The following is a 25,956-nucleotide window of genomic DNA, read 5'->3' on the forward strand; positions in this document are numbered from 1 at the left end:
TGTCATTCTCCGCTATTACTACGAGCGCCCGAGACTACTATACAAGTGGCTTAGTTCGCTCACCCGGTAAATGAGAGGACGTGGGTTCGATTTCTCACAAGACCAGTTGAATTTTCTTTACTGGGTTTATCTTCGCATCAGCCAGCTGTCGAAACCTTCGTACTTACAACTGTATTTTATGGTGATACTAACAACGCTAATATTCAGAAGAGTTGCCAATAACAGCATAAATTTGGCGGCACCTGACGATACTGGCAGAGCCCGAGTAGCGTGCTGGTAACATGCTAATCTGCCACCGTGAAGGTTGATGTCATGGTCCCGGGTTCGAACCCGAAGGAGGATATAGATAAGATGTTTTCCTTAACGAAATTGAGGCGACCACTGATAGATAGCGCCTTCATTTTCAGCACATATCATTAATGGCAGTAAATTGCGACAAGGCCGAAGTGGGTGTTTGCTGAAGTATTGATGATATACAGTCGAATCCCGTTTTAACGAATACCATTATAGCGAAAATCTCGTTTTAACGAACACTTTTCTAATCCCCTAAATAAGTTTACATAGGAACAATGCTAGGTAACCTGGAATTCCTTTATAACGAAATTTCGATGTAACGAAGTGATTCCTCCGGTCTCGACGTTCGTTATAACGGGATTCGACTGTAATGCTACCCTTCGATATAGCGGTTTTTTTTTCCTTGGTCCGCAAAGTACCGTTCTAACGATGTTTCAGTGTACATAATTTTGTCTATAAAGTATCTCGTGGTACTAAACAACCTGCACTAAAAAACCGAATTAAAAAGGTGGTGTTCTGTGTCTTCTGGGGTCAACAAAATAGTTCCACGTTTCTAAATTAAATTTCGCCGAGATATTTGAATTCAAAATTTTTGGTCATTTTCGACTCCCCCCCCCCCCACCCCGTCAGCAAAACTCTGACCCCATTGTCAGCAAAATTTCGTCATCAGCTCTGCCCCTCTGAATCCTAACTCATATTGGTGGGATCAGGGACGTACACAGGGATGCTGATGCTTCCCCCCCCCCCCGACGATCAAAAATTTATATTTTTAATTGAAATTTCGGAAGAAAATACTTTTATATGTTATTATAATCAATTTCTGTTAATTTCAATGCTATTTCAAGGGTATGAACTCAAAATTTATCTTTAATAAATTTATTGCGACCCACCTTCTAAGCCATATAATGATAAATCGCGTAAAGGCACTTTCCCGCGGACAAAATATAGCCTCGGGGGTTTTCTGATGCGGCCTGCCCTCCTCAAACCTAATTTTGTAAAACAATGAACTAAGCGGCACATCTACAGATCGCTTGTGTCCCGTGGTACAATTCCAGAACATTTAAATGACCCGGGGCACAGTTCCAGAACACTTAAGCGATCCGTGACATATTTAGAGATCCCTTGAGTGACATGTGACGTAGTTTTAGAGTTCTTAAGTGCCCCCCCCCCCAGTGCGGTTCTACATCACTCAAGTTACCCGCGGCACATTCTCAGATTATTTAAGTGATCCGCGGCATATAATTACGGATCACTTGAGTGATGCGTGGCACAGTTCTAGAGCACTTAAGCTGCCCGGACACATTTCCAGATCACTTGGATCCGCGCGAAAAATTTAGAGATCACTAAAGTGGCTCTGTAGGGCACTTATTAATGTTGGGGGGGGGGGATGTTATTTCAAGTGCCCACAAACTATCGAAAGGTTTTTCTCGTTTTTGGCGCACCGAGTAAGATGCCATTAGGAATATTTCATATCTTCATAAACGGTGGTTGATGACGTAAGCATTATCCAAACCCCCCCCTCCCACCCTTGTCATCAAAAGTCAGCAAATCGGAACCCTCCCCCCCCCCCCATCGATGATAACGTAACACTTGAACGGCCCCTTTCTATAAAGTCAACGGTTACAGAGATATCCGCGCTGTTCAAACAATTTAGGAGACAGCCTGTGCGGAGAGGCTCTTAGGAGGGTGCGTGACAGATGCAGCCTCGATTTTTGGACCGACAATAAATTTTGTGCCGATATGCCACTATTGTGTTTTCAGCATTTCTCAATAAAAACGGAATGAGATCACCAAAGGAGATCCGAAGAGAATTTTCCGGAATCTTCGTAAAGTGGGCTTTACGGCAATATGAATATTATTGCAAAGTAGCCGTGAAGTATGAAGATAACAATTTTGCGGTAGCGTTTGTTTGTTTTGATTTTTGAGCGACGTGATGTTTTGTTTTCCTTATTAGCCATAGAAAACGTGAAAAACTATCTCTCTGCGTATAAAAATTCTTAATTTCGCTTCATGTGGATACGGCTTATACCAACACCACCTATGGAAAAAGACCTTCGCACGAAGCTCGTGACGTCACTGAAGAAGGCCATTTCACCTATTGCCATTGGGTATAGCAGGCCGATGCATGCGATATCTTTACCCTTTTTTGCGGTAAATCCAATGGCAATAGGAGAAATGGTCTTCTTCATTGACGTCACAAGCTTCGTGCAGAGGCCTTGTTCTATAGGTGGTTGTTCTATAGCGCCATCTATTGGAAAAATTGGGATAAGTGACGTCACTAATGGTGTGTGTGTGTGTGTGCGCAGACGTCCTCTTTTCTCAGTTTTCCGATATGGAAACCCTAGATAACGCCAGCAACCAAAGTATCACAACGAAAGATAATTCTGTGTGAAATGATCGAAAGAAGTCACTGTGTATGTGTCTCTTGTCAGCAGACCCCCGCTCCCACCAAAATGCTCACACAACGTGTGTATGTGGACTTTCTTACCCTCTGGGGATAAGGGGGTCATTGAAGTATTAAGTCAGCATTGATAGGGCGGGGATGGGCGTTTGCTGACTTTTGATGACAACTGGGGGAAGGGGTTTTGAATGACGCTTACGTCACCAACCACCCCTTATAAAAATATGAAATATTCCCAATGGCATCTTACTTGGTGTGCCAAAGACAAGGAAAACCCTTTCCCTATAGTTTGTGGGCACCTGAACTAATATTCTTCCTATTAATTAGTCCCGTCCAGAGCCACTTTGATGATCTCTAAATATTTCAAGGATCCTCCAAGTTATCTGGGAATGTGTCGCGGTCCACTTACGTGCTCTTGAACTGTGCCCGTGTCACTCAAGTGATTCATAATTATGCCGCGGATCACTTAAGTAATCTGGGAATGTGCAGCGGGTAACTTGAGTCATGTAGAACTGCACTCGTGGCAGCTTAAGTGCTCTAAAACGGTGCCACATGCCATTCAAGGATCTCTAAATGTGCTATGGACCGCATAAAGGTTCTGGAACTTGTCGCGGGTCACTTCAGTGATCTGTGAATGTGCCGCGGGCCTATTTGAGTGACCTGAAAATGTTCCACGGGCCACTTAAATGCTCTGGAATTGTGCTACGGGTCCCGGGGGACCGAAGACAACAGGGACCTGACAAAAATGAGATCTCTCTCTCAGTGCAAAAATAGATATGGAATCAGTGCAAAAAAAAAGGTTCGGAGCTACCACAAAAATTGATTTTCGGAATTAGCACTAAAAATGGTTTCGAAATCAGCGAGAAAAATAGTTTTGGAATAACTGCAAAAATAATAATTTCGAAATTAGCGAGGTAAATAGTTTCAGAATTAGTGTGGGAAATGGTTTCGACATTACTGTAGTGAAGTTTTGGAATTGGTGTAAAAAATAGTTTCGGATTTTTAAATAGGTTCGGAATGAGTACTAAAAATGGATTCGAAATCAGTGCGAAAATAGTTTTGAAGTAGCCTAAATGCAAAAAAATAGTTTCGGAATTACTGTGGTGAATAGTTTCGGAATTGGTGCAATTGGATGCAAAAAATAGTTTCGGGAATTATGCGGTAAATAGTTTTGGCAATTATGCGGTAAATAGTTTTGGCAATTATGCGGTAAATAGTTTTGGAATTAGTATGGTAAATAGTTTTGGAATTAGTATGGTAAATAGTTTTGGAATTAGTATGGTAAATAGTTTTGGAATTAGTATGGTAAATAGTTTTGGAATTAGTATGGTAAATAGTTTTGGAATTAGTATGGTAAATAGTTTTGGAATTACTGTAGTGAATAGTTTCGGAATTACTGTAGTGAATAGTTTCGGAATTACTGTAGTGAATAGTTTTGGAATTACTGTAGTGAATAGTTTCGGAATTGTTGCAATTTAATGCAAATATAGTTTTTTATTTAATTGTAGAATTCAAGCATAAAAGGTACATATACAATTGAAGGAGTTATACCCGAGGAGCCAGGAAAGGCTCATAGTGGATATTTAATACGTAGACAAATCACATCGACTAACACCTAAAGTATAAATGATACACAATAAAATAATTGTAGGGGAAAAAAGGGGGGGGGGGGGTTAACAAAATATATCATGAAACAGTGAAAACTGAGAGAAAAATTGCTGAGGATGTGTAAGAGCTCTAGGTTGGAGAGAAAAAATTTTATATATATAACACATAAATAAATTCAGAGGGATAAAAACCAAAATGTAATAATAATAATATAACATAATAATATATAATAATATAAACATATATATATATATATATACCATAATTAAAAAAAAAGTTTAAAAGTATTTTTCTATGTTAGTCTCAAATAAGAGATAGGATTTAATTAATTTTTCGTAGGTAGGCAGAGAGAAGACATTTGTATCGAAATTTAAAGGAAATGAATTATAGAACTTCGGAATAATATATGTAAAGTGCTTTCTAGCTATTGTTTTGTGAATTATACTGGTAGAGTGTAAGTACTATTTATTCTTGTGGATGAGCGAGTGGTATTACGGTTGAAGGAAAACTGATTTTTGTGAATGAGCAATAGTGATTTGTAAAAATAAACATGTCGGAGAGGTAGCATTTGTAGGCGGTTATAAAGAGCAGATGTAGGCGAGCGATAATCACTAGTAATAAACCGTGAAATTCTATTTTGAATAGAAATGATTGGTTGAAGATTAGTACGGTAGTCGCTTCTCCCCAAGAGAGAGCAAGAAGACCGTACATTAGATGGGAATGGAAAAAAAGCATAGTAAAGTGTGTTAATAAAAAGGTGTTAGCTAAACATTGTTTTAGGTAATAGAATTTGTAAAGCATAAATCCAAGTTTATTTTAGTTTCAGGAATTATGCGGTAAATAGTTTCGGAATTACTGTGGTGAATAGTTTCGGAATTGGTGCAATTTGATGCAAAAAATAGTTTCGGGAATTATGCGGTAAATAGTTTTGGGAAATATGCGGTAAATAGTTTTGGAATTAGTGTGGTAAATAGTTTTGGAATTAGTGTGGTAAATAGTTTCGTAATTGGTGCAATTTGATGCAAAAAAATAGTTTCGTAATTGGTGCAATTTGATGCAAAAAATAGTTTCGTAATTGGTGCAATTTGATGCAAAAAATAGTTTCGTAATTGGTGCAATTTGATGCAAAAATTAGTTTCGTTAATTATGCGGTAAATAGTTTTGGAATTATGCGGTAAATAGTTTTGGAATTATGCGGTAAATAGTTTTGGAATTATGCGGTAAATAGTTTTGGAATTATGCGGTAAATAGTTTTAGAATTAGTGTGGTAAATAGTTTCGGAATTGGTTCAATTTGATGCGAAAAATAGTTTCGGGAATTATGGGGTAAATAGTTTTGGGAAATATGCGGTAAATAGTTTTGGAATTAGTGTGGTAAATAGTTTTGGAATTAGTGTGGTGAACAGTTTCGAAATTGGTGCAATTTAATGCAAAAAATAGTTTCGGGAATCATGCGGTAAATAGTTTCGGAATTAGTGCAATTTGATGCAAAAAATAGTTTCGGGAATTATGCGGTAAACAGTTTTGGAATTAGTGTGGTAAATAGTTTTGGAATTAGTGTGGTAAATAGTTTTGGAATTAGTGTGGTAAATAGTTTTGGAATTAGTGTGGTAAATAGTTTTGGAATTAGTGTGGTAAATAGTTTTGGAATTAGTGTGGTAAATAGTTTTGGAATTAGTGTGGTAAATAGTTTTGGAATTAGTGTGGTAAATAGTTTTGGAATTAGTGTGGTAAATAGTTTTGGAATTAGTGTGGTAAATAGTTTTGGAATTAGTGTGGTAAATAGTTTTGGAATTAGTGTGGTAAATAGTTTTGGAATTAGTGTGGTAAATAGTTTTGGAATTAGTGTGGTAAATAGTTTTGGAATTAGTGTGGTAAATAGTTTTGGAATTAGTGTGGTAAATAGTTTTGGAATTAGTGTGGTAAATAGTTTTGGAATTAGTGTGGTAAATAGTTTTGGAATTAGTGTGGTAAATAGTTTTGGAATTAGTGTGGTAAATAGTTTTGGAATTAGTGTGGTAAATAGTTTTGGAATTAGTGTGGTAAATAGTTTTGGAATTGGTGCGATTTGATGCAAAAAATATTTTCGGAATTAGTGGAAATTTTTTTTTCTGGAATCTCTCTCTCATTGCAAAAATAGATATGGAATCAGTGCAAAAAAATAGGTTCGGAATTACCACAAAAATTGATTTTCGGAATTAGCACTAAAAATTGATTTTCGGAATTAGCACTAAAACTTGATTTTCGGAATTAGCACTAAAAATTGATTTTCGGAATTAGCACTAAAAATGATACGAAATCAGCGTGAAAAATAGTAAGTAGAAGTAATGCGAAAAAGTATGAATTGAAGTAAATGCAAAAAAAAATATTCTCGGAATTACTGTGGTGTATAGTTTCGGAAATAGTGGAAGAACTAATTTCGGGCATTTTTTGTACAATCAATAAAAACCCAAAATTGATGAAATAATTATTATTTCAGAACAAATAAAAAAAAAATAATGGAAATCATCAATAATTTTTATTGTCTCCTCCCCCGTTCAACTCGGGGCACGGACGACCCATTCATCAAGACACTATCAGACGATATCTCTCTCAAGTCTCAATCATTTTCAAATAATATCTCCCCATAAACAACCGAACAGCATCATTTCCCACACCGGCAAAAGGGAACTTGGCGATAAAAAGTCGATATTCCACCTCGTGAAAACCAATGTCAACAGCCACTCGCCCCGCCGACCGACGCACAAAAAAAACATCACTATTAACACATTGCCAGTACGTACTACTATAAACCGTTTCCCCCTCTCTCGTTTGGCGGAATTTGGTGACGCGCGTCTCTCGATTTGGCGAGAAATGGAACACTGGGAGGGGGGTTTGATACACCGCTACTCGGCAAACACATCTCCACATCCCAGTTCCTCTCTCTCCACTGACGACACGCGCTTTGTTTTTCCGGAGGAGGTTTTTTTTTTTATACGCACATTTTCCTCAGCCGGATAGTTGAAACATTTCGTGATTATTCTCGTGGTGATTATTCGAAAAATAATGGTATAATAATTCATTTTAGTGTGTTATGAACGTTTGTGTGTGTGAATAATCATTATATTGAGAGGATACTTTTCATTTATTTTGGTTATCCTCCCCCCTTGTGATAACAACTCGGCGATAACAACGGAGGGCTCTCTCTTTTAACTCCTGATGCACGAGAGGCGAAAACACCACTCTGCGGTGGCTCAAAGGTAACTCTATACTCTTTGCCTAATTAGATGCGTCTATACCTTTAACACCTTTAACCTTGAGTACCTGGTACTCGTTGAAATTAGTTTTTATTTCATTTTTTTTATGCTCTCTATCCAAGTTAATTCAGCAATAATGTGATATATCGGGAGCAAAAACAAAACTAAATTTAGCACCGCATGTACTCTCGAGTTTTATTCTTTTTTTTGCGTGTTTGTGTCATTTAGTGTAGAGTTTCTTAGCATTTTTTTTAGCTTTCACTCTCGTTCAAGATCGGGATTCTTTTATAATTATTGAATTGATTCTTTACGTACATTTATAGCAATTTTATAAATACTCTTTATACAGTCAATTCGCGTCTGTTGAGTCGAACTCCAATAACTCGAATATCCGTTCAAGTCGAAGTGTTTTTCACTCAGCACCAGAACTTTTGCAGTATTTTAATGGTGAAATTAATCCCTTAACTTGGACGTTTTCTTTCTCCAAGTCGAAGTTTTAGGGGAATGAGAGAAATTTAAAAAAAGGAGCACTTATCAATGGAATTTTTCGCATGTATTAACAGAATTCAGCAACATATAATTTATAACATTTAGCAATAGAATTTAGCACCCAAATGAGCAGTTAACAACCGAATTGAGCATTTAGCAATAAAATTCAACAACCGAATTGAGCATTTAGCAATAAAATTCAACAACCGAAATGAGCATTTGGTAATAGAATTTAGCAACCACATGAGCAGTTAACAACCGAATTGAGCATTTAGCAAGAAAATTCAGCAACCGAAATGAGCATTTGGTAATAGAATTTAAAACTTAGCAATAGAATTTAGCAACAGTATTGAACACTTAGCAACTGAATTTAGCAACGGAATTTAGCAATATAATTTAGTAACCAAATTCAGCATTTAGCAACAGAATTTAGCAACCAAATTCAGCATTTAGCAACGGAATTTAGCAATATAATTTAGTAACCAAATTCAGCATTTAGCAACAGAATTTAGCAACCAAATTCAGCATTTAGCAACAGAATTTAGCAACCAAATTCAGCATTTAGCAACAGAATTTAGCAACCAAATTCAGCATTTAGCAACGGAATTTAGCAATATAATTTAGTAACCAAATTCAGCATTTAGCAACAGAATTTAGCAATAGAATTTAGCAACAGAATTTAGCAATAGAATTTAGCAACCAAATTCAGCATTTAGCAACAGAAATTAGCATTTACCATTAGAATTGATCATTTAGCAATAGAATTTTAGAAACAGAAGTGAGCATTTAAAAATAGAACTGAGCATTTAGAAATAGAATTGAGAATTTAAAAATGGAATTCAGCAAGCGAAATGAGCATTTGGCAATAGAATTTAAAACGTAGCAATAGAATTTCGCAACCAAATGGAGCATTTAACAACCGAATTTAGCATTTAGCAATAAAATTTAACATTCAGCAATAAAATTTAACATTCAGCAATAAAATTTAACATTCAGCAATAAAATTTAACATTCAGCAATATAACTTAGCAACCAAATTCAACGTTTGGCAGCAGAATTTAGCATTAAGCAATAGAATTGAGCATTTAGCAACAGAGTTGAGCATTTAGCAACAGAGTTGAGCATTTAGCAACAGAGTTGAGCATTTAAAAATATAATTGAGCATTTAGAAATAGAACTGGGAATTTAGCAATAGAATTTAGCAACAGAAGTGAGCATTTAAAAATAGAATTGAGCATTTAGCAATAGAATTTAGCAATAGAAGTGAGCATTTAAAAATAGAAGTGAGCATTTAGCAATAGAAGGGAGCATTTAGCAATAGAAGTGAGCATTTAAAAATAGAAGTGAGCATTTAAAAATAGAAGTGAGCATTTAGCAATAGAAGTGAGCATTTAAAAATAGAAGTGAGCATTTAAAAATAGAAGTGAGCATTTAAAAATAGAAGTGAGCATTTAAAAATAGAAGTGAGCATTTAAAAATAGAAGTGAGCATTTAAAAATAAAAGTGAGCATTTAGCAATAGAAGTGAGCATTTAAAAATAGAAGTGAGCATTTAAAAATAGAAGTGAGCATTTAAAAATAGAAGTGAGCATTTAGCAATAGAAGTGAGCAACAGAATTCATCATTTAGCAACAGAATTTAGCAGATTTACTTAGCGGATTCATTTGTCCGCTTGTAATAATTTCATTATTGAGTAAAAAGAAAAAAATAAGTGAATTTTTTGATAGGAAATAATCTTGTATACACTTTACTTATAATTCGTTTCATTTATACGAGTATCACGTATGCGTCTATTCCCATAATACACTATGCACGTCGTAATACACTGTATTCTCATCCAGTAATTAAATGTGCGTAAGTCGGAAATACCTTAACTTTTTCCAATTTCTTCATCTCCGACTTCAGTTCGACATATTTTTACTAATACGATATTCGTCGTAAATATGGCGCTGTTATTTCTTAATAAATCTTTTCATTTTCTCACTCGGATTTTCCGATAAGTCGAATTGGCGATAACTCGAAGTTTATTTGTCGGCGGCTGCTGCACGTTCGACTTATCGGGATTTGACGGTATATGTAAAATTGATTTTCTCTGTCCGTGTGTGTATATGTTCTCTACAGTATACACTAGGCATCTTCAATCCGTTGCTCGCGAGCACCACTGTGCTCCTCTGAAGTACGCAGAATGCTCGATGCTCGTGTCCGATTTCCTGCTCTCGCGAGCACTTTATCAACGTTACAATTAAATATACCTTGGAAGAATTGCATTCAAGGATTGAAATCATCGTCATTTAATGCATTCGTATGTTAAACTTGATGTAGGGGGGGAGGGGGAGGTGCTCTTCTCTTGATGATGGGTACAGGCAGTGCTCGCGACTGGAATAAAGATTGAGGACCTCTGGTCTACACCAAGGGTGCTCAACCTTTCGGAGACTGCGGGCCATTTCATTGGTTTGTAAACGTGTCACGGGACATCTAACTGATCAGTAAATGTGTTGTGGGTCATTGAGTTAATCTGTAAATGTGCCCCGTGCCACTCAAGTTACCCGAGAATGTGCCAAGGGCCACTTATGTGATTTGAAAATATTCCGCGGACCCCCACAATTAAATCGAGATTGTGTCGTGGGCCACTTCATTGATCTGGAACAGAACCCCAGGTCACTTAAATGATCTGTGAACGTGCTTCGGGTCACTTATGTGATCTGGGAAAATGAGCCGCTTAGTTCATTTTTACAAAGTAAGGTTCAAAGGGCCACATCAGGTGGCCACGAGGGCCACATTTGGCCCGCGGGTGATATGGTTGAGCATGTGCTCTATATAAATCTGCATTTTTAGACCGGTCTTCGAGAAATTTTGCATATATATACCGACCCGGACCCGACTTGAATGACAGGCTGCTTTAAAAGTTCGTCAAAGTTAGGCAGCCTGAAATGGACCAGAAAAAAAAACCCTGTCAGAGGCAACAATGGTTTATAAACCTCAATTATTACTTTTTGAATGTTTGCTTTAGTTGCCGTGATTCCCAAACAATGCGTTTCAGACATGTTTATTCCTTTACAATGGCTTGTAACTTCAATGTTCCCCAGTATATGGGGTATCAATACCCTGTGAACTCTGCGTATTACAGCTGGTAAGGTATAAAAATTAAAGGTCGAGAAATATTGAGCTTCCCTGTCGGGAGGGGGGGGGGGACTCTATGCAGGGTGATTTAACGTCGTGCCCCCCCCCATATATCGTAAACCTCTGCATTAGCCGGCATGCCGCCAAACTCGAGTGACACCAGATTTTTGAATGTTGCGGGGGGGGGGGGAGAATGTCCGATTTAATAAGGATCACAGTATGCGCAGTGCCGTCTTAACGCATGGGCACGGACAGCGGGCCTCAAGAGATGAGGAAGGCCTCACAAAAATGAGAACTAGTTGAAATTTTCGAGAATTTACCAGGTAAATTCACTCAGAAAAACCAGGTAAATTTTTTAATGCAAAAACACGCCATAATCTCTGCTCAAGGGTCTAGGGTGACCCCATCCCAGGGCTACTACTACTACTAAACCACACATGTACCTCGTCCATATTCCTCTGCGGAATCTCTAACGAATTGGTACATGCGGGAATGTGCGTGTACATGTAGTGAAACCTGACGTGAAGTTTGTTTCTGTGTTATGCTTGTTATGTGTACTGTGTGCTGCCATCTGCCACCAGTTTCTCTAACTATGAGTGAAGTGTAATGATTGAATAATTCATCGTTGTAAGCCTGTTGCTCTCTGTGACGAGACTTTTTAATGGGAAGATCGGCTCGCATTTGCGCCTCGAAGTTGGGAAACACAGAAAAACCAACTTCAGCCGACCACCACTGCGGTGACAGGGGGGGGGGGGTTCCAACCAATAAAATTGCTTCCCACACCGGGAATCGAGAACCAGCACCTCCTAGAGATAGAAGGCCTCTGCACTGTTTGCCATAAACGTCATTCAGAGTATATACCTAGCAAGTTTGCCACATTTTGAAACACATCATCCTATTCCGTTTCTTCTTATTTTGGCGTAGAATCTTCCTGATTGGCTCACAAATACCGCATAGTGATTGGATGTGGGGGCATAGAAATCGCCAATTCTGAGCCCGATCATTTCTTTTCCGCACAACGATGATACTGGCACGAGTAGGGATTTTTTTTTTAAAATGAGGATTCTGAGTAATAATTATATGATATAATAATTAATATATAATTATTAAATATTCTGAAGGGAAAAATGACTATTTACTGACGTCACAAGTAGATTGCGGAGGCCTTCTATTTCGAGGAGGTGCTGATCGAACCTGGGCCTCCTGGGTGAGAGCCAGGTATCCTAACCACTAGACCATGTGGGAGCCCTCATCCCAGGGCTGTATAGTAAGGGCTTTTCCATCTCTTTGTAAACGCGCTCGCCGCTATGGTTCAAATGGGGGTGGTCTCAAAACTCTACTTTTTTTTTCTTCTTCTCGGAACTACTGCGTGACGTCACTGCTCAAGCACTGCATCAGACGACGTCAGAGCAAACAGACGTACCGTACTGGGGAGAGGATATTTTAAATTTCAGTTGCTTATTTTACTGTTTCAAGCGAGTGATACTATCTCGTCTATGATTTCTTTTTTTTTAGTGTCGCGAGTATGCGCTTGTGATGTTTTTATCTTCTTTTTTTAATGATTCTTGTGAAAGTGAGTGATAAACGAATACGAGTTGTTGTGCGATTACAACGTGCAAGAACCTGTACTCGGAGGACTTGAAAATGAAACTTGAGATTCGAGTTACTTTTACGCTCATATTAGACTCGTGGATAAATACTTTAATCCTTTGGTGGATCAACACTGCCGTCGGAGACGTGGAGAAGCAAGGTCGATATAGCTTCGAATTAGTTTCTAAATCTCTCCACGGTGAGCATGACGCATTCAACCGCTAAAAAGGTGTTATTAAAGAGCTGAAAGAGCGACTTACGAAGGAATACATTCATGTATGTCCACAAGCTATACGCATTTATTCAAGGATAAGGACTTTTATCAGAATTAAAAATTTGAATAGGGATAAAAAAAAAAGTGCATTGGATTAATGAGAAAGGGATTAAATCCAAGAAATAGTTGGTAAGTAATTAATGTCTTTTAATATTAGCATTCGAAACAGCAATAACTTTAAACATCTTACATTAAGATTTTCTTCTTTTATATATGCTTCCCATGCTTTTATGTTGCAGTTGTATTGGTAATAACGAAGTTTTAACACTTTTAAAACCTACACCTAATTCAAATGGGAAACAAAAAGAGATAATTAAAAATTATAGAGAGTTCGAAAAGAGATAATTGAAATTATTTCCTCTCTCTTGAGTTGGCTTCCAGTTGAAATTAAGACGTGATTCAACTGAAATGAAGCCGAGAAAAATATTGTCAGTGGAAGTTCCCTCATAAGCAAATGCAAAATTTCTTATTTTAAATTTTGAAATGGTTGGACGAAGCAAGTTAAAATACTAATGACAATAATCGAAAAGGTAAATTTGGAAATTATTCAGTTTAATGGGTAGTACAGCGATTGCAAGCTATCGTAATTAACAGGGTAGCAAAGAAAGGGGCACTCTCGGTTCTGCTTCAGCAATAACGTCAGCTGGTACCGACGCCAGCGCCTCATAAGACAGCCCTTATCACATAGCCCTGCCCCAACAACCCCCTCCCCCCCTCTTTGCGTACGCCAATGCGCGTAGCAAAAGTTGTCGAGACAATTCACACAAACTCTTTGCATTCTAAAACGAGAAAATGATATTCACCGAGCTATAAACAAACAATTACACGCGATGGAAATGAAGTCGAAATATTTACTTATTTAGCAGCAAAACAAACAAGAACTACAACCTCTTCTATCCAGTGCCGTTTTAACGCATGGGCCTACCCGGGCGGGTCTCACAACAATGAGAAAGAGTTTAAATTTTCGAGAATTTTCCAGGTAGAGCCTCAGAAAAATCACTTGGCCCCGGGGGACCCCCCTGATGCACTTAAAACGGCCCTGCTTCTACCTAACTTATATCTCGGCTATTATTGGTTGGATTTTCCTTTCCATAACATTTACTGCGTTACAATTACCAATAATCAAAACATGTAAAATAAAAACTAGAGCTGTTATTATCAATTTTGTCTGCCATTTTCGTTTTTTAGCATCATCCATACGTATTGGCTACTTTTTTTTTCAATTTACAATTTTGCTTTTGTTGAACAGTGTAATAGAGTCTAAAAAACATGTAGAAACAACCGATGGAGAGTACACTGCCGCCACAGAAAGTCCCCTTCTTAAGGGGTTAGCGCACCAGCCCCTTGGTGAGATCTTCCTCTGTCTGCGTCCTGCGCTTATCGCGCTGCGGGTACCGTTCCAACGCCATTCGTGGTTTTTTTTTCCCGCCAATCCCTTAGCAATGCATAAAAGTGAGTGTCGCACATTTGAATGTTCACACATTTGAATGTGTGAACATTGTGAAATTTTGTTGCTGTGACCGTAACCGCGACAGTTACGATTTGTTTCTTTCCTCATTCCGGAGCGCATACTTTGGAACATCTATACCTCGAATATTCCACTGGCATTCGTTGATTCTAGCGGCCGCTGGGGGGGGGGGGGGGGGCGGCTCATATATATATCCGAGAAGTTATTCAATGATCACCCAGTGTATTTTTTCACTTTTATTATTGCGAATGCGACCGCTCACCAAACGTGTTGCGAATTTTGAACAGCAGTGTACATAGGCGTACGCAGAATTACCTCAAGGGGGGGGTCAATTTTTTTTCTTCTCGTGGGGGAGGGGGGTTTACGTTTTTTCCTGCAAAATAACATTGTAATATCGGCTTGAGGGGGGGGGGGGGATTAGAACCCCAAACCACCCCTTTGAGTACGCCAATGGCAGTGTATATATATGGCACGTTGACCTCTTGAAGTTATAGCCATTGAATTCCCGTGGGAAGAGAAAAATATTTTCAATTTATTTCCTATATTTGAATAAAATACACTTTTCTTTCCCGTGATATTTTTAAAATGGCGAACGTTGGAGAGTTCTTTATTTAGGTATCGTCCGAGAGATGGAAGAAAACGCTGTTTCAATCAAGTTTATGGAACACGAGGGAAATTATTTATATATGAAAGTTCATTATCTGAGTATTATTATTATACTTTCGGGCTGGATGTGTGCTAGAGTAAGAAGAGGAGGGTGGGGGGTGGGGAGGAAGAGTAGAAAAGGGAGCTGTGTGCGAAATTTTGGCAAAGTGGCAAGGCTGAGTTTGAGGACGCTTTGAAAACGCAGAAAGGGTCACATTGCAAAAAAGTCATCCTCCGCAAAAACTGTTTTCGATGCAAAAGACAGCCAGATTTCGCTAAGTAGAGCGGTTTTGCGGGAGGGATTATACATATTAACTAGCAGAGCGGCCCATACCAGGGGTTGAGGGAGGGAGGGAGGGGAGCACAACTGGGACCAGTGCTCAAAAGGGCTTCCACACCCTCAGTAACAGAAACGAAAATACAGATGAGTTCGGTTATAGCATACTCCCAGGAGGTTTATGTTATAAGCGAGGTCTTGAAATTAGCTTAAGCAGCAGTTGAATACCTGCGTAAAATGAGTGATTGTGATTGTCGCGGTCAAAGTAAGCTCATGCGGCGTGTAATTGAAATGTAATATACAGTCGAATCCCGTTCTAACGAATACCGTTAAAGTGAAAATCGCGTTTTAAAGAAAACTTTTCTACCCCCCCCCCCCCAAATAAGTCTACATAGGATCAAAGCCAAGACCTGGAACTCCTTTACAACGAAATTTTGTTGTAACGAAGTGATTACACCGGTCTCTTGGAGTTCGCTAAAACGGAATTCGACTGTAGTGTGCCAGCATGCGTATAGTTTTTGATTGATATTTGAAAAGTTTTGAAAATTTATCATTAAACCTTGTTATACAAGGCATCCATAATTAACAGACCCTATTTTAAAGTAGCCTACAGGTGAAACCAGTTCCAGAAAAGTGTGGAATTTTGTGGACGACTTCATGAAGTGGCAAAAAATTAGTTGCACATGTCGCTACCAGAGGGCGTTTTATTAAGAAATGACACATTTTGGCAAACGTTTACAATTTTAACAATAAAACGTGTTCCGCATGATGCCCATCATTTTCAGATGTCATGCGAAATCGTAAGATATCTTGTTCCACAACTGACCAAAGTGTGTGCGGGGAAATGTGCACGAGGCGTGAAATGCTGCCTTTGAGGTCAGGTAAAGTTCTTGGATTGTCACGACTCACCAGACGTTTCAAATGTCTCCCAAAGCCAAAAAAATCGCGTGTATTAAGGTCCGGGGATCGGGGAGCCCATATATTAGAGAAGTGCCGGCTGATGACACGTTCTTCTGTATAAAATGTGTTTTAAGAACATTCTTAACAATGTGTGTAGGAGCTCCGTCTTGCATAAAGATTGTGTCTGCAAGGCAATGACGTGCTTGCAGAGCCGGAAAAATTTCGTTCTGTAACAGCAATGCATATCACTTCCCGGTGATCGAACAAGTCACTGGATCTATAGAACTCGTAGAAGTAGGTACCGAGAATAAATGATGCAGTAAATCCACACCATAGAAGAGTTGATCAACTTTGCCCACGAATATTAAGAAGAAGCCAAGAAGATTCTTAATAATCCACACCATACCGTCACTTTTGGTGAATGCAACGGAAAGATAGCGTGCGGATTTTCTGGTTGCCAAATTCGGCAGCTGTGAGTATTGACTGCACCATCCAAGTGAAAATCCACTTCGTCTGTACAGATGATATTCCAAGGCCATTCTGAATCGACCTCAACGCGAGGTAGAAACTGCCGTGAGAACCGGAGTCGAGCGTCATAATCATGTGGAAGAGGAAACCTCTGCACAAGTGAAAGTTTGTACGGATAATATCGGAGGCTATTCCGCATGGTCTTATGGACAGTTGAAAGTGGCCTACCCAACGCCTGTGCAACCTGATACTAGTACTACCACGAGAATTTGAAGCTCTGCCCTCTTCCATCTGAAGCGAAACCTCCTGTACTGCGTCTATAGAAACGGTTTTTCTTCGTCTTCCAGGGCGAACAGTCAACGATCCTGTGGTTTTAAAATTCGTTAAATATCAAACTCCGAAGGTTTTTAACATTCATTGGACCTTTTCGAATCCGTAGAGCAGCAGTTAATGTGGAATTGCTGTTTTGGTTAAACAATTTTACCAAGAAAGCGCGATCTCGTGAAATTATCGTCATTGTGAGCAGCAAAAACACATTGAGAAACAAGATCTCCGCGAATGTTTCTAACATCACGTGAATTTACATGTTTACTACAGGTATTCAAATGGAAACGCCTTCTGGTGGCGACATGTGCAACTAATTTTTTTTACCACTGAAACAAATCCCATTACTTCATGAAGTCCTCCACAAAATTCCACACTTTTCTGATGACTGGTTTCGCCTGTAGGCTACTTTAAAATAGGGTCTTTTAATTATGGACGCACTGTGCAACAACATGCATGCATTTTTGGAAATTTTTATAATTTTTTAAATCTATGTGGGTTACGATTTTTACTTGAAGTTGACAAGCATTGTATACTTTAATCAGGACAAAATGTGACTGATGTCCATAAATATCACACGTTTCCAATATCTTGAAGAAGCATAACTTTTCAATAGAAAGAGTGATTTGATTTACAACACAGATGTTCCTTTATCATTGCCACATCCATAAGGTTATCAAAAATTACCAAAAAAAAAGTAAAATTTCAATAATTCGAAAATCATAGACGAGATATTACATACAAAGACATGATTTTTATACAATTTTAGTCAGAATAGTTACATTTACTGTCGACAGGTGACGGTGAAGCTGAATATATTTTTTTAGCGTCATCTGTTAGTAGCAAGTCCAACTATAATTTGGCAATGAAAATTTTCTCGTTATTGAAAAATTTCCTTCTTTTTTTTATGAGAAAACGTCAAAATACCACTCGCAATACCATATCGCAATTTTTTTTTTTTTTTGCTGTCAATTTTTTTTTTGTTAGCACAGTATATTATATGTGCGAATTATTTTTTGTATAATATAAAACTCTAAATAGTTTTAAAATAAAACATATACAACCATGGCGAAAATCGCAGTCCAGGATGTTTAAATGACTCAGGGGTATGCACTGTTTGCCAATCTCAGTCGGAACCCACAGGCCACTATGTCATATTTAGGATTAGGATACGTTGGTATAGTGTGTATGATTTAAACGGGGGTATGTAATCGCAGAGTTAAAAATGCATGGAAGTGAATGGACCAAGAAATTGGAGATCATGTAAATCTCCCCTCGAGAAACCGTATGTTATATCCAGGGTATGTTATAAATAGAGCCCCGGATTATATGCACTAAAAATAGTGACAAAATATGCTCTAAAAATAGTGACAAAATATGCTCTAAAAATAGTGACAAAATATGCTCTAAAAATAGTGACAAAATATGCTCTAAAAATAGTGACAAAATATGCTCTAAAAATAGTGACAAAATATGCTCTAAAAATATGCACTTAAATATCCAAACATAAGCATTTAAAATACAAAATATGCACTTAAATATCCAAACATAAGCATTTAAAATACAAAATATGCACTTAAATATCCAAACATAAGCATTTAAAATACAAAATATGCACTTAAAATGCCAAAATATGCACTTAAAATGCAAAAATATGCACTTATATCCAAAAATATGCATTAAACACCCCAGAATATGCACTGTAAATCTTTAAAAGTCAAAAATTCCGAAATATGTGTAAAAAATGAGAAAATATGCATTAAAAAAATCACCATCCACAAAAGAAAAAAGAAAGTAGATGTGTTTTTATAAAATGCATCTTTTTCCTATTTCTTAGTGCATATGTATTCATTTACCAAAAATATCCCCTCGCATATGCAAATAACTTCTACATATTTTTTTTTAATTAAAACGAACAAACACCAAATTACAATATACAAATACAAACATATGTTACACGGCACAAAACACACACACATATAATACATACCATACACTATGTAGCCCCCAAGGGACTATGAAGTCCTTCCAGCAGGCCTATATGATTTAACATCAGGAATTTTTTCATTTTCAGTTTGGTGTAGCTGCCCAATGATGAGAATACCGGTAACAAAAGAATTTCGACACTATTTCAAAAAAAAAAAAAATTAACACTTTGACATATCTCTAGAAATAGCGCCTTACAATAAAATGGTTAATATTCGTGAAATACATTTGTAAATATGTATTAATTCACTAAATTTCACCTGCGGGGACAAAAAAACCGATGTTATGAAAATATTGTGAACAATATTTATTTGAGAAATTATAAAAAAAAAAAAGTTAGCTTAAAAAAGACCGTCCAAAATATGCACTTATCCTGAAAATTCATTGATTTTATGAAATTTCGCAAATACAAATACAACGCCACAACAGGCAAATTGCCCAACGAGGTGGCTGACTTAAGAACATCATGGATCCCCGAGCCATTTTATGGAGGCCCTACCTACTACTGCTACACCACACATGCACCCCGCCCACCCCCCGCGGAACCCCCAACGAATCGGTACATGCGGGAATGTGCGTGTACGTGTAGTGAAACCTGACGTGAAGTTTTTTTGTTTCTCTGTAATGCTTGTTATGTGCAGTGCTGCCATCTGCCACCAGTTTTTCTAACTATGAGTGATTGAATGATTTTATCGTTGTAGGACTGTTGCTCTGCTCTCTGTTTATATGCATTAATGGTAAAAAAAAAAGGCCGAAATATGCAAAATTTTATGTGATTGCAAAAGAAGATATTTTCATCAATGTCCAGTCGAGTGCAATTATAACCAGGCCCGTAGCCAGAAATTTCATTTGGAGCGGGGACCACTGTCATTTCCGGGGCGGGGTGGGGGGGGGGAATGAAAGTGACATAAAAATAGATTTGGCCATCTTTTCCCTTTTTTTCCGGTCATTTTCTCAAATTTCGGGGAGCCTCCCCCCCCCCCTTCCCGCATATGTGACATACATTTGCATATAACCCAGGCTCTAATTATATTCCAGGGCGTAGCAGAAGGGGGTTCCCCGTAATTTGAGGAAATGACCGGAAAAAGAGGAAAAGATGGCCAAATCTATTTTTCCATCACTTTCATAACCCCCCCCCCCCCCGGAAATGACAGCTGTCCCCGCTCCAAGCGAAATTTCTGGCTACGGGCCTGGCTATAATTACACTCGACTGTACATTGATGAAAATATCTTCTTTTGCAATCACATTAAAACTGCGATAAAAATGTAAATGTTTACTATGAAAGCTTTTGCGGGTCCAAGGACTAAAATTTTTTGCTGGCCCCTGCTTAAACACGATTACATGTAATTTTTATAGGGACCTGGGGACTCGGCACCCATACATAATGACATACAGAATTCACGGTAGTGCTGGAAAAACAACGATACAAAAATATGAATGAGCACACACAATTAGATGTTATTCCTTCCCACACACAAAAATTATTAAATTAGTCACAAAAAAATTAATTAAAATTCGGAACAAAATTTAATTTTAATTAAATTCCGAATGAAAACGTGAGATTAATGATTTGAGATGAAAAAATACAGGCTGTCCCAAATTGTTTGCACACAGAATTAGTTCTCTGCAAACGCTGACTTTGGAAACGTATATTCAATTACAAAGTATACAGCCCCCACACCGTGTGCTCAAAAACTCAATTAGGATATTGGTCTCCTGATTTCTCTGAGGCCAAATAGAAAATTGCACGTTTTTAAGAACGATATTCGCTGAGATATTAGAATTCAAAAATCGTAGAAATTTAGGAAGAGAACGAAGTAAACTAGAAAAAAAAATTATTTCCCTTATTAAAAACCTGTTCTTGTGGGAATTTTGTGGGAGGGTCTTTCCATCAATTTATTTGATCGACAGATCTGTGGACTTTTTTGAAAGGAAAAAGCTCAATATCCACTATTATCGCTATGTGAGTACAGGGTGATTATAATTAGAGTTCTCGTGTGCTCTGAGTAGTTTTTCCTCAAAAAGCTGCTTATCTGAGTACAGCCAATTTTTTAGGATATGTCAATGAGATAGATCATGGGAGAGATTTATGAAATATAGAAAAAAAAAAGTTCAATTTTCAACCACCAGGTGAAAAGTGGCGCTTTTTTTTTTTTATTGCGTTTTACATTTTTCCGATGGTCCATACAGCGTATATACTAAGTTTCAATGGAGGACGCCTGCCGTAATGGGTGCTGTTTAGGTCTGAGTAGTTTGAGTATACTGACACAGGTCAGAGACCAATGTAGCATCCGTCTAGAGGACGTATTCGATTGAAACTTGATATATACGCTACATACCCATGGGGGTAAAAAGTAAAATTTAGTAATAAAGCTCCAATTTTCCACCTGATTGTCTAAAATTTGGCTTTTTTTTTTTTAAATTTCATAAATCTCTCTCCCATTGTGTGTCATTAAGATATCTTTAAAATTTCGTTGTATTCGAATGAGCAGTTTTTGAGAAAAACTATTCAGTACTACAGAGTACGGGAACTTTAATTGTAATCACTCTGTACTACATCAGGTCATTTCAAAAATTTAGTAGAAAAAACGGATTGACCGAGAGCGGTAATATCATTCGATACGACCTCTTCATTGACACGAGTGTTTGTGCGTGCGTGTTCCTCCCCCCCCCCCCACCCCCGGCACATTTTTACACACCACCAAATTTTGATCAATCGCCGGCGAAATTCCCAGAATTCAAGACCCCAAGTTACCTTCCAGCAGGGAAGATGCTATTCTACATTATTCTAATCGTGACCCAGCTTACAGCAGCTCTGCAAGCAGAAAACCGCAACATTCTTTTTGAAGATATCATTGTTTGCTGGGAGGTATTACCTCCCGAGACGGATTAACGCGCAACGATGAAGATTGGTCTAGGCCCCGGGCGCAGAAGAAAATATATCCCCCCCCCCAAATTAGAAAAAAGTATAAGGATGAGGGTTTTTGCTGGGGCCCCAGGGCACGTGCCCGGTGCGATTGCCGTTAAATCCGTCTCTGGTTATCGCTTTCATTTAGAAATAAAAGAAATGAGATGAAAACAAAACTCGATGCCAATTCCTATGGTGATTTATATAAATCGCATCCGGCAAAAAAACAACGCTCCCGAAAAGGGGGGAAACATCTGAGGGTAGAGCTTAACAACGCTATAAAAGCTTTCAGAAATGCCAATAAATGTAATAAAAAGACGATGGTTTTTTGGTGAAGAGAAACCTCTTGCCATGCTCCAGGGAAAGCAATAAAACTGACAAAACGGTGGGAACAAATGTCAGTAAGCAAAAAAATCACTATAACCGAAGAGAGATGGATAGGTATTTGTTCTTTTTCTAGCGATCCTGTTGAAGTTGAGAAAAATTGTCGTGGTGGCGGTATTTTTTTTTTTTAGTATAGTGGTGGCGCCATCTGTTGTGAGAATTGGGAAAAGTGACTTTACTAATGGTGAGCACTCAGGCGTCCTTCTTTCTAAGTTTTGAATCTAGTAACCCTACCTCTCTCTCTTCATTCACACTAAAAGACCCATTCTCTACACACTCATTTTTTTATCTTGATGCGAAAACTTTTTTTTCCAGCCTATTTCCACAGTGGGTCGTATAAGGATGTATTAAAATCTATTACACAGTCGAGCCCGCTTTTATATTTCTGTGCCGATAGGTTACAACCATCGGCGCACCCAGGTTCTCCATTTATTTAAGTGCCCGTGAGAAGGGGCTGAATAAACAAAAAGGAATTCAACACACATTGAATGACCATGAGTCAATGAATAAAAAAGGTTAAAAAGGGGAAAATTTTAATAAGCTAAGTTACGTTGCTGTTGAATCCCGTTATAACGAACTCCAAGAGACCGGAGAAATCATTTCGTTATAACGAAATTTCGTTATAAAGGAATTCCAGGTATTTGTATTATTTTTATGTATACACTTATCTGGTGGATTAGAAAAATGTTCGTTAAAGCGAGATTTTCGCTATAACGGGATTCGACTGTACATTAAAAAAAATTATATATACTGTATATTTTTTTGAATTCACCAAATTACAAATTTTCTCCTGTTACATTCTAACACATACCCCCAATTACCGGTTAAAAATGAAACATTTCACCTGTTGAAGTCTCAAAAAAAAAATCTAATGACAGATTAAAGGTGAAACAGAATAAAATTATTAGCAGGTGCACCTGGTTTGACAACTAAAACAATTAAATCATTGATTGAATGTGGGCCCCCCCCCCCCCAAAAAGCAAACCATAAAAAGGCTTATCTGTCCTTGAGCCATCTTGAACAAATCTTTGGACCGGTGTTGACGTTGACCATGACGATTTTACAGGGCTTTAGTGGCCCTATTAGAGATGCTCGCGAACCAGTCGTTGGCATGATGATTTTACAGGGCTTCAGTTGCCCTATTAAAGGTACTCACAAATCAGACGTTGCTCATGACGAATTTGCGGGGCTTTAGTGGTTCTTTTTGGAGACACATGAGAAATGTATTGGTTGAATAAGTCCAGGTTACCTCCATGATAGTTGAAGGACCACCTACTCATCAGACGACCTACGAGTCGTCGCACGCTGACTCCTTTTTTGTACGTCTCACATCACTATATTCTCTCTCCTCCGACTGCCGCCAAAATCAGTACTTCGTCAGTATACTTCCAAGAGGGCACGTGGTGGAAGGCCTCTGATTTGACGAAAGTAGCTGATCACTCGCTCTCCTCTCACATTCTCCCTTTCAGATACGTCAGCTTGATGATGATGATGGTGATTGGTGACTCATACTGGGTGACGGTCGACGAGATTCAAGACTGAACATGTAGATGTAGAGGATTTTTGTGTGCACAGGGTGTTTCACAGCATATTACCATATACTGTATTTCATTTAACACACATTTTTTTCCATTTTCTTAACTTTAGTGTACATTTTTTTAATTTATAATTTACAGAAATTATTAATTATTTGACATACACATTACACACATTTAAATTTTTAGAAACATTATTTATTTCACATTTTTCAATTTTTTTAAAATTTCATTGCCCTGCTGTGAGCTGTCCCCCGGTACTGCCAAGGCCTCCTAGATACCACCAGATACCTCCTAGATACTAGGTACTTCTAGGCGGCTTTGGTACTGCACATTTCTGTTCCAGTGAACCTGCAATGCCAAATTAGTGTTAAAAAATACCGCTTATAATGAACTGCCATATTTATGAATATCGGATATAGCGAACTTCTTTGCATTAACTTCCATAAAATCAGAAACTATATTTCAGAGTCCGAATGTGAAGAAGTACTGCTGAAAAGGAAAGGGGTTCCCAAGGTGTTGTCCTCAAAAGTTATGAAAACATTTAAGAACAGTCATCTCACACCCAGAAACACACAAAAACAAAAATTAGCGGCAGAGTGCAATTAATTATTAAAGCCGTAGAAAATGATTAAAAATATTCAACAGTCGGCTACTCATCGCCTCTCGCGTTCCTTGCGATATCTATAAAAAAAATTTATTTCCACTCTTTTTACACAATCTTGCTCTCTTCTTTTTCTTTTTTCTTTCCGTGCTTTACCTGAAGTGTTGTTTGAATGACGTCACTCTGGGGTTTCGGGGTTTTTAAAATCATTCTTGGCCTCTATTGGCATTCAACATATTAATACTTACTTGTTGTTGTTTTTTTCAGTGACCCGTAATAATTCCGCTAAATTTTTTAAAAAATTTATGTGCATTTAAATCAGAACAATCAGTGTTTTTTTTTTCAAAACTTTTTGAAGACAATCCCCTATCGAGATAGCATACACTGCACTTCATAACTAAGCAAGAATCTTGGTTTTTGCCATTGCTTCTAGATACCTATAGTCCTTTCTTTATTATGTTTCAATGAATTTTCCCAATACATTTTGCTTCCATCTTCGATGATTCTGTTGTCATTTGAATAGGGATTTTCATGGAAAATTTAACGTTTTGTGAGTTGGTATGTTATACAAATACAAATACAATGCCACAACGGGCAAAATTCCCAACAAGGTGGCTGAGAAAAAGATGCCCATAAAAATATGGATGTCATATATTTTCAAAAAAATATATAGCAACCCAATTAAAAATGCAATTAACAAAAATTATAATCAATATATACACGTGATAAAATATTATATACAATGCCCATAAAGAATACTTATGGTTGTCTTATTCTAAGTACGGATAGCTTCTCGATTTACCCCAACATGTTTATCGTATTTCTTCTTAAACGTGTCAATTGTGTTACAATTTACTACCTCCGGGGGTAAGCTATTCCATTTATTAACAACCCTATTAGAGAAAAATTCCCTGCGAAACCGTAGCCTTGCATTGTCCTTCGATACTAGTGTCCCCTTGTAAAAGCAGTCGATTGGCGGTGTACTAAAAGTTCATGGTCCATCCTATCCATCCCATTGAAAATTTTCAACACTTCGATCATATCTCCTTGACACCTGCGTTCAGCCAATGTAAACATATTCAAAAAATGAAGTCTCTCTTCATAACTCAAGCCCCGTGTGCCAATCAGGACACGCGTAGCTCTTCTCTGCATCCCTTCAACCAAGTCTATGTCCCTCTGTAGGTATGGTCTCCAAAACCTTACAGCACACTCCAGTCCAGGACGAACTAAGCCCCGAAAAAGCGGAAGAATGACTTCAGGAGAACGCGAATGAGACCTTTTGAAAATGAGACCAAGCATTCTATTCGCTTTTTTGACCACCGCTGAACAATGTTCAGGAAACCTAAGCCGCTCGTCAATGAGAACTCCGAAATCGGTGACCCTAGTTGCATCCGGGATAGTGACACCATTCAACTCGTAAGGGAACCGTGAGTTGTTCGAACCAAA

The 25,956-nt window shown here is 37.9% G+C and overlaps 1 protein-coding gene across 1 annotated transcript in view; it reads left to right on the plus strand.

Annotated features, from left to right (window-relative positions):
• Window positions 1–7,227: 7,227 nt before the first annotated feature.
• LOC149071657 (serine/threonine-protein kinase SBK1-like) overlaps window positions 7,228–25,956 on the plus strand; it is a 66,532-nt gene continuing 47,803 nt past the window's right edge. The window contains exon 1 of the mRNA XM_089247966.1: window positions 7,228–7,541. The gene's annotated coding sequence lies outside the window, so the exon portion shown is untranslated. The remainder of the gene's footprint in view (window positions 7,542–25,956) is intronic.

Source organism: Pholcus phalangioides, unplaced genomic scaffold, assembly GCF_987345545.1.
Source record: "Pholcus phalangioides strain wild (caught in Gottingen) unplaced genomic scaffold, Ppha-v1.0 ptg000018l_1, whole genome shotgun sequence".
Taxonomy (NCBI): Eukaryota; Metazoa; Arthropoda; class Arachnida; order Araneae; family Pholcidae; genus Pholcus; species Pholcus phalangioides.